Raw genomic sequence first — 15,790 nt, forward strand, 5'->3', positions numbered from 1 at the left:
AGGTTAGTTGTTTAAGTGGCCTGAACTGACCTGGGGCCGGCGATTTGGCTCGTCTCCGTGTAGACAGCGCAAAGCCAGTTACAGGTGATCCGGCTTCAAGTGGCTCGAGGTGAGGAGGGCTAGAACCGTCCTCGTGTAAAAGCAACTATTGATATATCATATACCACATGTTGTTATTACATAAAGAATGCCATTCTGTGTCCATTCCAAATGTTCCAACGAGAATCTCAATTGATGGCTTAAGTTCAACTTAAGGCCTACAGCGTTCTTTAAAAAATTTAAATCTGCATTTGAATTTAAAATTTCCAATGGCGTTTTACGTACTAAAGACACCAAGGGGTTTGTAGTATTGATTTCAACCTGGAGTTGACTTATTTAGGCAGGTCTGATGTCATCGCAAAGCGCCACCTGTGTTCACTGCTGTTTGGAGCTTATCGGATCTCATCCGGTCTTTTTCTCATCTTGAAAACGGCCATTATTAGGCTAAAAATCCAGCGTAAAACAGATTGAATTTGAGCTAGTTCTGGAATTTGTACCTTGCATTAGGCCTACTGTAGGTTCTTGTCGAGTGATTTCAGACAAATTTGCATTGTTTTGTTAGTAGAGTGGACTTGATTGTGCTGGGGTATGCTAAACTGATCATTGGTGACTCCATACAATGTACACTTGGTCTTTTTATAGAACGCTATATAAGCACTCAAACTTCTCGCTGCTTATTCATATTTGGGTTCTCCCCTGACGCCTGAAGTACTGAGTTAACAGTAAGAGTATTACAGGTATTTCTGGTTATTAGGCATATATATAAAAAAATGTGTGCCATACAGATATGACGGACCTACAAACCTGTATGATGTCTGATTTACTCTTTTACGCATTGCCGAAGTTTTATACTGTCTGTGTTTTCCTTAGCCTGAATCTATGATGTCTGCCTGGAATAATAGTCTTATTGCAGCAGACATCATAGATTCAGGCTATTCATATCAAAGGGAAACACAGAGAGTTGGAGTACCAGCACATAGGAAGTAGCACTGTCTCTCTGACTCTTTTTCAAGTCTGGGCGGGGTTGTACACAATTTGTTAAACATTCACGTCAAGTCCTCTTTATAAAATGCAATCCAACATGCCTAAAGTGGGAAGAAAATTGTACCATGTTAAACCTAAATGAAGGCATTGGTTGTCTTGCCAAACACAGCGAGGGTTTAATAACGGCTGAAACTGATGGCAGCAAAATAGATCCACCTGAGCAGTGTTTGGTGAGGCAACCAATAGCGACAATGAGATATCTATTTCTATTCTAAAGCACCTCAAACTAAACAATGTAAATGTCATTCTTGACTACTTCCAAACAATATTCTGCACCAACCCAAGCGGTTATGTTTACCTAAAACAATAAACGCTACCATCAAACAAGACACAAAGGGCGCATAGTTTTGGAGTATCAAGTTGGGCTGTCATATAGTGACTGAACAGTTTGAGCCTTGGTTGTATTGCCTCAATCTCTTTTGTTAAAAACCCAATGTTTGTGGGGCTTTCATCAGTGGATCTTTTCATAAAAACAACACTTATCAGTGCTGATCAAGGTTACTGGTACATGTACAAAAAACAAGTATCTACTTTATAATCCCAAATCAAATGTAATTTCGGAAGGGTCACCCTATAATGAGATGATTTATAATTTTATTTGCTTAGGTTTTCCAGTTGCTTCTCTAAATGGTCTTGACATGGTTGTCAAGTGAAGTGGCCTCCATCATCCAATATTTTGTCAAGAGGCCGAGCGGAGGCAGCTTCTGATCACTTACTATCAGCATTTATTGACTTAAAAGGATCCTGCCCACCTTCCTTCTTATTGGTCGATGGCAAAGGCTGCTGGGAGGTAGTAGGGGGCCTTCTGCTCCAACGTTGCGCGATATTGTAGCGCCACGTCGTGAGAAGAGTGTGCGTTATGTCGCCACTTTTTAATGGGAATTAATGTCAGGACATAAATGGGGATACGACGCAGAAGTAGCAATATCGCAAACAAGGCAATATGGTTTGTTCATGTTGTTCATTTCAGTTCATTTCAAATGATTGGCACTTTTCTCCCGAGTGAGATGCAGTTGAATCCAATAGCAGTGACCATGTGTCACACCACTGTCTGACTAAAAGGAAAAAACACTGGTCCACCACTTCTGGCATGTCTGGTGTGTAAGTGTGATCGTAATAGCATGCAATCTTGTACCAATTTGACTTTCTGGCCTGGGAGGATTTCTGCAAAAGTATGAGAGCTTTGGTATGCCCTTGAAAACCCATTGAAAAGTTGACAAGTCTCCTTCCCAAATTCCTATATCTCTAGTATTTACCTGCCAGGCGATATCAGGCATCAGGTTTGCTTTGAACAGGCTTTTGTCCCGAAAATAATTCTTGAAATATCTGTGTTGTACTCGTTTAGGACCCATGGGTTGTGCCTGATGTTATGAGCTAAGTTTGAATGGATTTGTTGACTCGGTGTCTTCCAAGTTTTGTATGATGGTACGTTGGTGTCAGGTTGCTTAAAAAAGGATTGGACATTCAGGTAATTTAGACGTTTTAAGGAACTTCTTGTCCCACATTTATCATTGTCAGGTGCGAAAGCTGATGACATGGATGATAGGGACACAAACAATGCCTATGGACTTACGAGAGTGTGTCACTCATGCAGCTATTTGTTCTTCTTTGGCATTCGCTCTTGCCTGGCTGGAAAATCATCTCCAACTCTTGTGATTTCAAAGAGTATTTCACAATCTGGATTTGTGAGCTTTTACAGTTGGTGCCAGTTGAATTTATTTGCTTTGCGTCTCAGTTTTTGCCTTGGAGTATGAGAGCAGACCATCTCTAGAGCTGGATTGTACTGTCCACTTCTTTGATGAGGTTTTTCTCTACCCTGTCATTGGCACCAGGTGAGAGGAACCTTGGTTTTATTTTTCTGAAGGACGAAGCAATGGTGAGCTAGTTTAGGCAAAACAGCAGTCCCCCGAATCGTATTCGAACCCTTATGATTATGCATTAGCCCCCAGTGCTCTAACCAATATATCACTGATTTCTCCTCTACACCAAACATGCCAGTGGTGCCGACTGGAAAAAATTGGGTCTGAAAATTCCCATCATAATCTTACGAATTTTCCAGATATCAAACACCGAGTTGAAGGCACTGCCACTTGAGATAGAAAACCCCTGCCCTTTATTTTAATTTGAAAATCGCAACTGCCAAGACAGGAAGTAATCAAATAGACTGTTTTTAAATACCCATTAATAACATGCAACAATACAAGTTTCAGTACGAATTGGTTAGGCAACTTGTTTTCACTTCAAGAATTGAAACGGTAGGAACTGATTTGAGTGTGGCACTCCAATACGTTCTTATTTTTGATACAATTTCAATTCAGTTCAAAACTCCAGCACATATAGGTTGCTGATGCTTTATGAAAATGTTCAAATATAGGTCACACTGACCCATTTTATTGCCTGAATTTCACATTGGCTTGAAACTGGTTGTTCTTAGTTGAGCAGCGCATGAATAATGAATTAGTGAATATCGCCTCGATCGATTTTATCCATAGCACCTGCTGCGAATGCTGCAGATTATTATTTGCAGCCCTCATCACTGCATTCCTGGCTGCATTCATAAAGATCTTAGCTTTGATCCATCTTACCTGGCAAAACTCTGGGATGCGTGAAAAACATTCTGCATCCCTTCTGTACAGAAGCACCGTGTTTCAAGTTAACATTGCCAGAAATCGCTGTTCATTATATGTACATTGATGCATATATAGATTCCTGGTTTGGTTAAAATTGATGGCATGTTGAGTGCAACTCTTGGGGCTTACCAATGTAAACTGTTGATGTTATTCAGTATGTTATGAAGTGAAGACAACTTGTTGTTGTGTAAACTTCATCAGCTTTTGTGAGTAGTCGATTTGTTGTGAAGAAGTACTGAGAAAATACAGAATATCGTACCTCAAGACAAGTATGCATATTTCAGGGGTCAAAGCCGTGTAGGATAGAAGTTGGTTCTGGGATCCATCAGAAAATGTACACAAAGATTCTATCAGTTGGTTACATACACTTTTAGTTGTCTACCTTAACCACCGTTTACAAAAATGACAGAAGAATTAGGCCAACTCCCTCTGAAAAAGTGGTGTCAAAATTGCGTATTCATGTAAATAATAATTGTTCGACCTTTGCGAAATTGCATTTTTATGCCAGCTTTGATAATGGATCCTCCACATGACAGCTGCCAGGTGGTGGTAATGACATCACAGTATATTTTTCACGCTGTTGAACGCAACAGAGCTGTGACGCTGGCCCTTGGTTGTAGGTTCATGCACATACGCCATCTATGCATTTAAAAAACAGCAGTGTATACTCTGTTGATAAAAGTGATTTGCACTCGCACTGTAAACTTTGATATTTTGCAAGTAAGCGTTTTATGTTCACCTCAGAAGCACAAAAATGTCAACTCTAAATCTAATGGCAAAATGCATGAAAGAAAATTTCGGCAGCAAATGGTTCATGAACTTTCAGACTACAGATATCGATTACTTGCATGATATTGTGGATGATGATGTATTTTAAGGAAATGCAACAGAGTCTTAAAAAACTTCTGACGTCTGGTGAAATTCCAGACATCACAAGCTCTGTTGCATTTACCGATGCCGCCACTATCACTATTACGTCTTGCAAGTCATCTATACAGGTACAGTGGAACCTCATTTAGCGGACACCTCTCTATTAAGGAAACTAGTTTTGGTCCCAAATTGATTTCCATTCAATTTGACCATTGTCGTCAGGACACCTCTCTACTAAGGACAGCTGTCAGACCCGAGGGTGTCCTTAATAGAGAGGTTCTTCTGTATTTTGGTTCATTACCGGGATGAACTACATTGTATGTGCCTACATTGTATGTGCCTGCGTTGTATGTGCCTGCGTTGTATGTGCCTGCATTGTATGTGCCTGCATTGTATGTGCCTGCATTGTATGTGCCTGCATTGTATGTGCCTGCATTGTATTTGCCTGCATTGATATTTTACTTGTTGCATGCACGTTGGGTAATAATGGACCTTAGAAATCTGCTGACAGGTGGCCTGTGCAAGTGATTCCTTCCTCATTGCTAATGAGTAACTCGACCATTCACAATCCGTGAAATATATAATACGGATTCCAGGATTCCCTACAGCCTGTATATTGTAGTGTAAATAGTCATGTATGATGTATGATCGTTCCTAAAACATTTTATTAAACATCTTCATCATACATAGTCTAGCTGTCAGCATGTTATGGAAATTGATAATTCTTGGCTCAAAACCAACTGATGATATTGTGTATACATGCTTCCCGAAATTGGTGGCTTGCATTGGAACTAACTTTTTCCACCTTGTCCGTCATTAAAGGCATTCAAGTGTGTTTGTCAACCATGACTATCTCCTTTGTCCCTCCACCATAAGGCATAGTTTCCCCTTATGACATCACTATTTCGAACACACAGCGCCCCATTTCTGGAAAGGTGTATACTGGTACATATTGGTGTGAAATGTCAGATTTTTTTAGAGGACTTTGGATATTAGCTGGTTTGGCCGCTAGGTGGCTCTACTGTCTCTCAGCACATCAGCGCTGTTCATGCTTTTGATTTTTTGGGCTCAAACCAGACCAGGTTTAGTCGTCTGTAGACCCAATTAGACCCTGGCTTCTGCCTCCTGCCTATTGTCCCCAATTTTATAGGGATCCTCTTGGCAGAGGTCTGGGGTTCAATTCGTTTTCAATACAGTCCGTTTGTCTTTTGGACGGTACGAAAGGATATTTATCAAGACGAAACCAAGGGTGAAGACAAAGTAGGAATAGGATGCCATCATTCATAGCACCAGTGTCTTGACACAATGACAGGGTATATTCGAATAAGATCAAAATTGAAGATAAGCGTAGATGAACTTAAAACAGAAAATGTCTGATGCTCAGTCATTGCAGGCGCCTCTGATGACCGACCACCGGCACTGCTTCTGATTGTCATCATTCAAGAAACGTTCTTAATATGAAGGTGACATCATCATAATTGCTAATGACATCCTTTTCTCGTTCCAGCTAATACCAGAGTGTAAAAAAGTGTGCCAGTAGTGAAGATTTTCAAAAGGATGTGATTATTTGGTAAGTTTTCTAAAGTCTCTGTATCGACTGAGCCTGCTAGGTTAGTCGCGAGAACTGCATGGTCTGTGCAAGGAAAAAAAGCTTCTGCATGGAAGCTGAATGGTTTAAATGCAAAATGTGCCTTCCCGTCTTTTTAGGTTGGCAAATAGTTACTTGACTTTGCTTTACTTGGCCCTGATATCTTTATTTGGTTGCAAAGAAATTGTGCATGGTATCTCTCTTCTTCCACAGATTATCATCAGAAAGATTTTTAATAAAATAGGCAAGTGCAGACCTTGCGACTCGTAGCCTATGGTATGTTGGTCTGGTGTGCTAAAATTTGAAATAACCTATATTACAAGTTCTCCTTGAGACAGGCGGCCTGCATGCTCTACTTTTCTCTGGGAAAAGGTTTCTGTTTTTGGCTTCCGTCTAGGGGCATTTTCCCTCAAGGGTGGAAATTCCACAGATGTTTTGGGTGATATCAAGATCCCTTGATGACCGAATTAGTCATATTTTCAATTTGTCTTCTCAGAATTAGGCTGAAAAGGTTTGGGGTAACTCATCACAATGATGGGATGTATCTACACAAACATGTATGCAGGTTGGAACATTTGGTGGATATTTCATTTTCTTGCCAACCCAGAAGTATTAAGGTAGCAGGAAGGGTTGGGCGTTTGTGGTTTCTGAGTCTGAGGGGGTTGGTGTCTGTTGACTGTGCTTTAAGAGAGACTAGGCATGGCGCCAGTCTCTCTCAAAGCACAGTCAACAGGCATTTGGTCTCAGTATTTGGGTTTTGATTGCCATGACTGTACCCCTGTAAAAGTCAGAGGAGGAGAAGTTTGGAATGATGAAAGCATTGAAGAAGAAGAAATGTTATTATTGAGGAAAGCAAAATTTATTATGAGACTAGAAGGCAGTGTCCTGACTTGATTATTTTGAAAATGGTGGTCTAAACACATTAAAAGGTGGAACATGGCATTTTATCGACTTTGAAGTGTTCCGCAGTTAAAGGGAGACTATAGGCAGCAGCTAGGTAGGCAAGATAAAGTCATACAAATTTGCCAATAGGGGTCAGTCATATCTCTAGGCATGGCGCCAGTCTCTCTTAAAGCACAGTCAACAGGCATTTGGTCTTAGTATTTGGGTAAGTACAGAATCAAGGCAGCTCAGAGAGCAATGATTGAACGATGCTGTGGACAAGTCCAAGGATACTGCATCAGTCACGACCAATATCTCTAGGCATGGCGCCAGTCTCTCTTAAAGCACAGTCAACAGGCATTTGGTCTTAGTATTTGGGTAAGTACAGAATCAAGGCAGCTCAGAGAGCAATGATTGAACGATGCTGTGGACAAGTCCAAGGATACTGCATCAGTCACGACCAACTTCTCATCAGAAAGCGTCACCACCAGCATATTCAATGTTCAGTTCCAACCTGTACCAGTCCAATGCACGCCTGTCATGGTCAGCAGTGGTCAGCTTAGCGCGATATGGAACATTCTTCCGAAACTCAAGCGAGGGAAGTCTGCTCATTAGCCTATCTCGCGAACTGCTCCTTCTTGTCAAACATCGTAGTGAAATCGTGGTACAGTGGGGCGTCCTCGAGGATTGCAGCTAGTCGGACAGACGTGAGGTGGAATGTGGGCGGCTGCACTTCTTCGTTGATGTGCGATGGCAGATAGCACAGTTGTTGCGTTGCATGACAGCTGAAAGTGAATGTGATATCATAGAACTGAGGCGTTTGCAATGAGACTATAGGTGAAGTAGAAGCAAGGAGTGAAATGGGCCATCTTCCAGTGACTAATATACAGAGTAAGGGCACTGGGTGTTGTTAGATTCAGCATTGAATGTATTCCTCGTACAAGCGTGAATAGTGTGGACATACAGTGAGAGGTGAGAGATCCCTATTGACTACTTCTTGTAACTTTATCTTGGATATTATATTAGTATTGAACTTCTAGCCATGGAATATGAAGAAGTTGAAGTTGTAGGCATGGAATATGAAAAATTATTCAACGGTGAAAGACATTATTCCATGAGGCTTTGCCGTGATCGCAAAGGACGCGACGTGATTGGTTCACATGCTAATGAGGTATGATAATGATAATTACCTCTATAATGCTACTTGGATAGCGACTGTGTCGTTGACTGCAACAGTGGTCTATGTCAATGTGTGCCTGTAATGTCAATGAAGTATGATGAGGTGATGACGATAGTGCAATTATCAAATATTGGCAAGAGATCATACTGCAACATAGGTCTTGTTTTTGACAGATGACTGTGCGACATTCCCATTGGGTCTTGTTAGAGTCAGCACTGCATGTATTCCTTGTACAAACTTGAATAGTTGTGACGGACTTTGAGGGGTGAGAGACCCCTATCGGCTACTTCGTCTAACTTTATCTTGCCTACCTAGCTGCTAGCAATAGTGCCCCTTTATCAAGACTGAAACCCACTGTGCGGGGCTAGGAAATTACCTTTATAATCCTAGTTGGATAACCACTGTGTAGATGATTTGAAGAGTGCTCTGTGGATGTGTGCCTGTAATGTCAATGAAAGTATGATGAGGTGATGACGATAGTGGAATGACGAAATATTGGAAAGAGATCTATTCCTAGAAGAACATATGTCCTGTTTTGACTAGGTGGCGCATTTTAGAATCAGCAGTGAGCACTGTGTGTAACATGGTGGAGGCAGCGGAGATAATAACTGTGTCGAAAGTATTGTTATAGGGCCTTCCCTAGGCCCATGGGGTTAAATTTACAATCCACGATTGAAAAGACGTAGTTTGATCGCATTCAACTATAAATCCATTGAACAGTTGTGTTCCTTTAGTCAACCGATGACCTTTTGTTGGGCCATGATCGGGGATTGTAAACTGTAAATGTATTATGGACTGGGAGACGGGGGAAACACAAGTGAAATAGACCAAAACAAGTGATTTTGGGGCTTTGGTTTAGACGCATGCCCCACATGCGCCATGCGGGATTATACGGTTCATGTGAACTTGTTGACATCTACATGATCTAGTGCTGTTATTGGTCATGTCATGGTACATGGTAGGCCTAATCATCATGGCTATATGTTTCAGGAAAAGCTCGGAGTAAAATGAACTGCCGATGAATAATGATGTTGTTCATGTTTACCATGTTTACTAGTACATAGCCATAGGGTATGCACTGGCCAGTGCACTTTCTGCACGTCGTCATGGTCATGTACGTGATACCTTGCATATTTTGATTTTTGAATGCGCATGCTTTTTGGGCAAAATCACTTCTACCAACACTAATGAATAATGTCTTCTTATCCCTATGACTCCATACACAGTGAGGGCATTGTCCCATTCCCATCAAATGGTAACTTATTGTACCGTATTAGGGTGGAAGTTGGGGAGCAAATACCTACCGTTGCACGCCTGTCATAATCAGCAGTGATGAGCTTAGCGCGATATGGAACATTCTTCAGAAACTCAAGCGAGGGAAGTCTGCTCATTAGCATATCTCGCGCACTGCTCCTTCTTGTCAAACATCGTAGTGAAATCGTAATGGAAAACGTCTGGCTTTGCGCCAGACGTTGAGACTAATAAGTGAAGAACTAATAGGTAAAGTACTTCTACTTGCGCGAGACTGCTCTGATAAAATTATCATTGCAGAGACTACGGTGACGTACACATATATTTTTTACAATCAAAAATGCCCTCAAAAGACGACATGGAATGATTATTTTATTGATATTTCCTACTATATACCTTCAAATTATCACTTTATACAAATAGATCGGCGTTAGGTCGCATGCTTTTCTTTCCTGGTGACACTATAAAGCAAAATAGTTGCAACCCCGTAAATGCGCTACAAGTCCAATAATAAGTGACGGTGACCCGTTATAAATGTTTCGCCAGCTTCGCTTTTTTGCCGCTACGCGGCGCGTTGGGCCCTTGCGTCAAGAGTGAAAATGCATCTGTATAGGAGACCATGTGAAGGATTGTTAGATCTCAAGGATGATCTCTCCCCTGTTGGACTGGCAGCTTGGCGAAGGGAGGTGGAGGTGTCAAGGGATCATGAGGAGAAAATGTGGCAATAAAAGAGATGCGTTAATCTGTTGGCATGCATTCAATACAGTTTCTTCCAGCCAAGGGTGGTGAACTGGCAGCATGGCAGCCAAGGGTGGTGAACTGGCAGCATGGCTAAGGGGGTGTCACGGGATCATGAGTACAAGGTGTGATCATAAGAGAGATGTGATGATCTGATGGCATGCATTCAATACAGTTGATTTATGCCGTGCCAGCTATTTGTTTTCCCAATATTTGATGAGTCAGCATGATGGCGATCTACGTATATATGCTACTGCAGTGCAACAGGTCCAAGTACTTTCATATTGAAAGCCATAATGTTGGTGTTGGTATTGATCTATGGCAGACAATGGGCCTTTTTACATGGTGCTTGTTCATCAAACCGACCTAAACCCACCCTGGGTAGGTTCCAGTAACAGTTCAACTGGAGTGAAATCCCATTTAGACGGGGCGGGTAGCTGAACCGGCTTCGATCTGGATAGGGGCCGGTTTGTTCGTGCCGTGGCCAATGGTGACGTTGGCCGGTCTTAAAATGTATTAAAGACCTACCGTGTTAACGTTCTACTTGCCGAATCTTCAAATCTTAAAATGTGTAAAGTGTCTATAAACTTGTGTCTATGAACTTCCCTTGCAATATTTTTGATACCGGTCTTTGTACAGGCCCTATTAACTGATGGATATTATTGGATACACATAGCTACATGTATACACTTATCTTAGATGTATAACATGACTCATGCGCTATTTGGCAGGTCTCGGGTCGGTTTACTTAAGGTCGGTTTTGGGCTAGGTAAAATCCCATTTACACGGTGCGTGTTGAACCGAACAGGTCTCGATCCGGATCGAACCCGCACCATGTAAATGGGACTATTCTGTCAAAAGCAATGAGGAGATTTTTTCTATCTTGTAAGAAAAAGTCAACATGTACATGTACACGTGCATCGTACAGGTACACGTGCATCGTACACGTACACCGTACACGTACATCGTACATGTACATGGATGATATTTGACCCGTCAGCTGTAACTGCACTTCAGAGTGAAATTTGAAAAGCATACATGTACGTCACAAAGTAGTTCATGGATTGATTTTATGGCCTGTACATTTCAATGAATGCATTGTGGTGGCAATTGTCAAAATAGATTGGTATGATTTAAATTTGGACAAGTGGTTATTGGGAGAAGGATAAAACAGAACATATTTTTGGCGGTGAGGCCTCTTTCCTATCGAACACGTCCGCACTGTGCCACTGAACAACTAAAATACACTCATAGGTGTTGTGCGGAGGACGAAAAAGCAAAGCGTTTACTTTGTGAATTCAGCCAGCTTTGGCTTGACAAAAAGGATTAGTATGAAGCGAAATGTGACATTCTCTGATTCTGGACGTACATTCAATGTATATCCGTATCCGAAGAAATACCCGAGGATATGTCGATTTCTTTGCGGTTGGAAATGTCCCTGTAAAGGTATGGTAGCCATATTCCAGAGTCAAGTTCAGATGACTATTTCCATTGACTATATAGGCCTCTATTACATAAGCAGCTGCCTTCAATGACTTCGTCCTGCAATTCAAGTAGTTTTATGAAATAAACATGGTCAGTATTTGAGGCGACAAATCAGCTGTTTAAATATTTTTCATCGCCCCAGAAGTATTTTGAATCAAATGGTGGTAATTTTGGGCTTGTTGGGGCTGATTTAATGGTCTGGCTACTCCATCTCTTGACCCAATACTGCCAATTGGCTTGAGATGGCAACGCCTAACCCAGAAGGTTTACCTAAAGAAATAGACTGCTGCTATTAATGAGAAGATTTTGGACTTGTTTGGCCAGATGGTTGGCCATAAGCGATGTAATGGCCTGGCTCACCAAGCCACACCCAAACCTTCCTGTTACCAAAGCATTTCTTGTGAAAGCAGACTTCGCTGATAGTGATACACTGCTCCAAAGACCACCAAGGTATTTTCTCCATTGTCTTCTGTGTCTTGAATTTCTCGAGTTCTTGCGAGCTGTAACTTTTATTGACATTAGTAATGATCTCCATGTCACCTTTTTAGTCCACACCCTTCCGAAAAACAATTATTTAAAGGGTCGGCATGCCAGGAGACACTTCTAGTTTAATTCCAAATATACCAATTTTTTCGTGGATAGGGAGGTTGAGAACGGTTACAGGAAAATTCGTCCCCGGAAAAATTATCTCTTCAAATTTTCCTAGGGGACGAATTTTCCGGGGACGGGTTTTCCGGGGACGAATTTTCCGGGGACGAATTTTCCTAGAGCCGTTGAGAACAACGACTTATCAAAGATCATTAAACGTATTATGCAGATAAAACTTTGTAGAAAGAGGACGAGTGTATAATATCTATCCGTATACGTATAAGGATCCGTGATAAGTCATTGATCTCAACCTTTCTTAGGCCTAATTAGTAATTTATGAATATGTTCATGTCTTTTGGGAAATATACGAAGATGAACCAGACACTAGACACTAGACACTAGACGCGGCCCCCGACTTGAGAGTACAAGATCGAGAATGGAAATTCCTTACAGTGATTGGCAGGCCTATGGTAGTAGTAGCCTACATACAAGATATCAGAGAAAAACAAACACCGTTTATGTATTTTCAAGGTGGAGCTGATAGATATTGAAAATTCTGATTGTCTGCCCGGGGTGTTGGTATTGTTGACGATGAAATGAGGGAAAGAAGTGCGTCTCGAATATTGTAGTTTATCAGGTGCCAACTGCATGGTTGATGGATTCATTATGGAAGAATTAGAAGATTACATCGCGATAAAAACATTCTAAAATGCTGGAAATCTCTGGTGTTCTGAAAAAACACACCCAATAAGCACGATGGCTAATGGGTATTCCCACGAGCCGCGTCTTCACATGGAGGGCGTATCCTCAACTCACGTCACATGCCAACATATGCTGGAATGTGTGACATATAAAATCATTAGATAATCAAATGATTTATATGTTTACATTGTGTTAAAAAGGAAAATATTCACGTCTGGTCATTATGAATAAAGGCCAGCATCTGGATTCATTTTCAAACAAAATAAACGTGCAGCCTATTCACAAATGTCAAATCAGTATGAAAGAATTGCAACATTATTTGCGTTCGTCGGGAATCAAAAATTATTTGCTCCAAATTGATTTGACTGAAGTCTGAAGAAGTAAAGCGGACTTCGTAGGAGCAAAACAATGCCCTCACCGTGCTTCAGTCGGTATCAAAGCAATTGATGCATCGTCAAGTCATACACGAATTTCTGAATGGCGCCCTACAGGCCCCGCATGTTCATTAGGCCATATTTCGCTATTAACTGATCTGCGCTGGAATATAAACAGGAAATGAGAAGGTTCATTGTCACCACCCGAGAAAATGTAAGAAGTAGGCCGCAATCATGTGACACTATTCAGTTTTCCTGTGCCTTATTATTTTTCCCGCTCAAATCAGATGGTCATCTCTATGAATGTGTTGCTCAATGTGACATTGATTTGCCACGGTGATGACAGTACTAGTAAAACTTTACTGCTCGAGGGGAGGGGGGGGGGGTGCATCATAAAAATGTAGGCCTATGAAATCTATAAACTGGTTATGTGCACTTTCTTATGTTTATCTACGCTATGTAGTTAAGGACACAAGTACAGTAGAACCTCTCTATTAAGGACATCCTCAGGACTGACAAGTGCTGTCCTTAGTAGAGAGGTGTCCTGATAAGAGAGGTCAAATTGAATGGAAACAACCAAATTGGGACCAAAACTAGTGTTCTTAATAGAGAGGTTGTCCTTAATAGAGAGGTGTCCGCTAAGAGTGGTTCTACTGTATTATCATTCGTGACATCCACTCCTGCTGCTCCTCTCCATCAGGCTGGGTTCACATAGAACTATACGGTATTCGGTATACGCTATTCGATATACGCTATTCGGTATACGCTATACGCTATACGGGCACGGCGAGTCACATGGGGTAGCATGCGTGCGGTATTCGGTCTTTTGGCGCCGATCAGATGGACAGTTCAGACGAAGAAGATTTGGCTCTTCTCCTCTTAGCCGAGGATGAAGCTGACCAGGCACAAAGACCAAAGAAAGAAAGAACAGAATGGGTGCGGCAGCACTTTAAGATGAGACCTCTGTTGGGGGAGTACCACAGGACATTTAAAAACCTCATGGATCATCCAGATGTTAATTAAAAGAATCATTTAGTTGATTAGTAATAAAACATGTAATGAAGGCCTGTACTTAGAAATTGCAATAAAATGAGTAAAAATGAGTACTGTTGTTTCTAACTTATCCTATAGTATGCAATAAATCGTTTAATAATTGTGATAGATAACATTAAAATGCACTGGTCACTTCTGAACAGGGTGGTATACGCTGCACGAAAATCGAACGCGCACGATTTCCACTATACTATACTATACGCAGGTATACGACCTTTTCGAATAGTGCCCTCTTATGTGACCCGGTATTGTGAAATTTCCTTGTTCGATTTCAGGTACCCGCGTGCCCTGGCAAAATGTGCACCGAATACCCGAATAGTATAGTTCTATGTGAACCCAGCCTCAAAAACTTGTGTCAAAAGACAATTCAGTCGCATTTTATGGCATTTCCTCCGCCATTGTCTATATTTTCTGTCACTTTGAATTCTTCATTCGGTAATCGTGTCAAGCGTGTTACTTTTTTCATAGACTCCAAGTACCATGCTGTATGCTCCTCTGATCTAATTGTCTATAAAGTCTCATATCATAACATATCTCGTAATTTCACCATTTCCTCTCTTGGCGCTCGCCCGTTGGCGCGATATCAAATGTTTACATACACACTGTCTGAATTCCTAGCTCAACTGCCGTATGTATTATACTTATGTGCATTAATTATTGAAGCAGTATCAAGTGCATAGTGTGCATAAGGTTTCCCATTGTATATAAGCTATGAACATTTGGTGTTTGTATATATAATTCATTGTTTTTTTCGATGATGCTGACATTTAGACATAGGATAAGTCAAGTAGGTTCAGTCTTAATTCTTGATTCCTGGTGTAGGGCTAGTGCTCTTCCTCATACGAACTGGATTTAAAAACAACTTCACACAGTTTGCCCTTTTAATTGTCTTTGGACACTGAGGTAAGTTTCAACGCAAAGTATATCGTGGTTTTTGAATGAGACAAAAAGGACTTACACTTGCCGAGGTATCAGACCCCTGCACAAGCAACAGCGATGGTCATGCAGTGACATCATGCTAACTTGTTGCCGATGTGTATACAGCGATGCCGTTTATGATTGAGTAAAAGCTGACCAACTTCAGCTGGAGATAGATTGCATACAAATGCATGCTGTGTTCTTCATCAAGGTATTGACGCGCGCGTTGTCTGGAAGCTGAGCAATGTCAATATATTGAGGGTCAAGATGAATTTCCCATGATTTTGTAACTGACTGCAGGCTTAAGTTTAGCCAGTACATGTATATCTATATGTATATCTGCTGATGACTCCTTGCACATTGTGATGACCCCATCTGTGTCAAAAGATTTCATAACACCTGCAGTCCATTGGAGCGCCTCCTGGGATATTTCATAATGTGAGCTGAT

General features: G+C 41.3%; 1 protein-coding gene and 1 long non-coding RNA gene across 2 annotated transcripts in view; one reads left to right on the forward strand and one right to left on the reverse strand.

The window, feature by feature from the left end:
- Positions 1–15,790, forward strand: part of LOC135492003 (rho family-interacting cell polarization regulator 1-like) — a 63,161-nt gene that overhangs the window by 2,676 nt on the left and 44,695 nt on the right. The window contains exon 2 of the mRNA XM_064778054.1: positions 6,091–6,153. The gene's annotated coding sequence lies outside the window, so the exon portion shown is untranslated. The remainder of the gene's footprint in view (positions 1–6,090; positions 6,154–15,790) is intronic.
- LOC135492920 (uncharacterized) lies at positions 7,141–8,685 on the reverse strand. Its single transcript, XR_010448163.1, has 3 exons — positions 8,610–8,685; positions 8,244–8,309; positions 7,141–7,838 (listed from the first exon to the last, which is right to left on the reverse strand). It is a non-coding gene; the product is annotated as an uncharacterized LOC135492920 (long non-coding RNA).

Source organism: Lineus longissimus, chromosome 8 (assembly GCF_910592395.1).
Source record: "Lineus longissimus chromosome 8, tnLinLong1.2, whole genome shotgun sequence".
Classification (NCBI taxonomy): Eukaryota; Metazoa; Nemertea; class Pilidiophora; order Heteronemertea; family Lineidae; genus Lineus; species Lineus longissimus.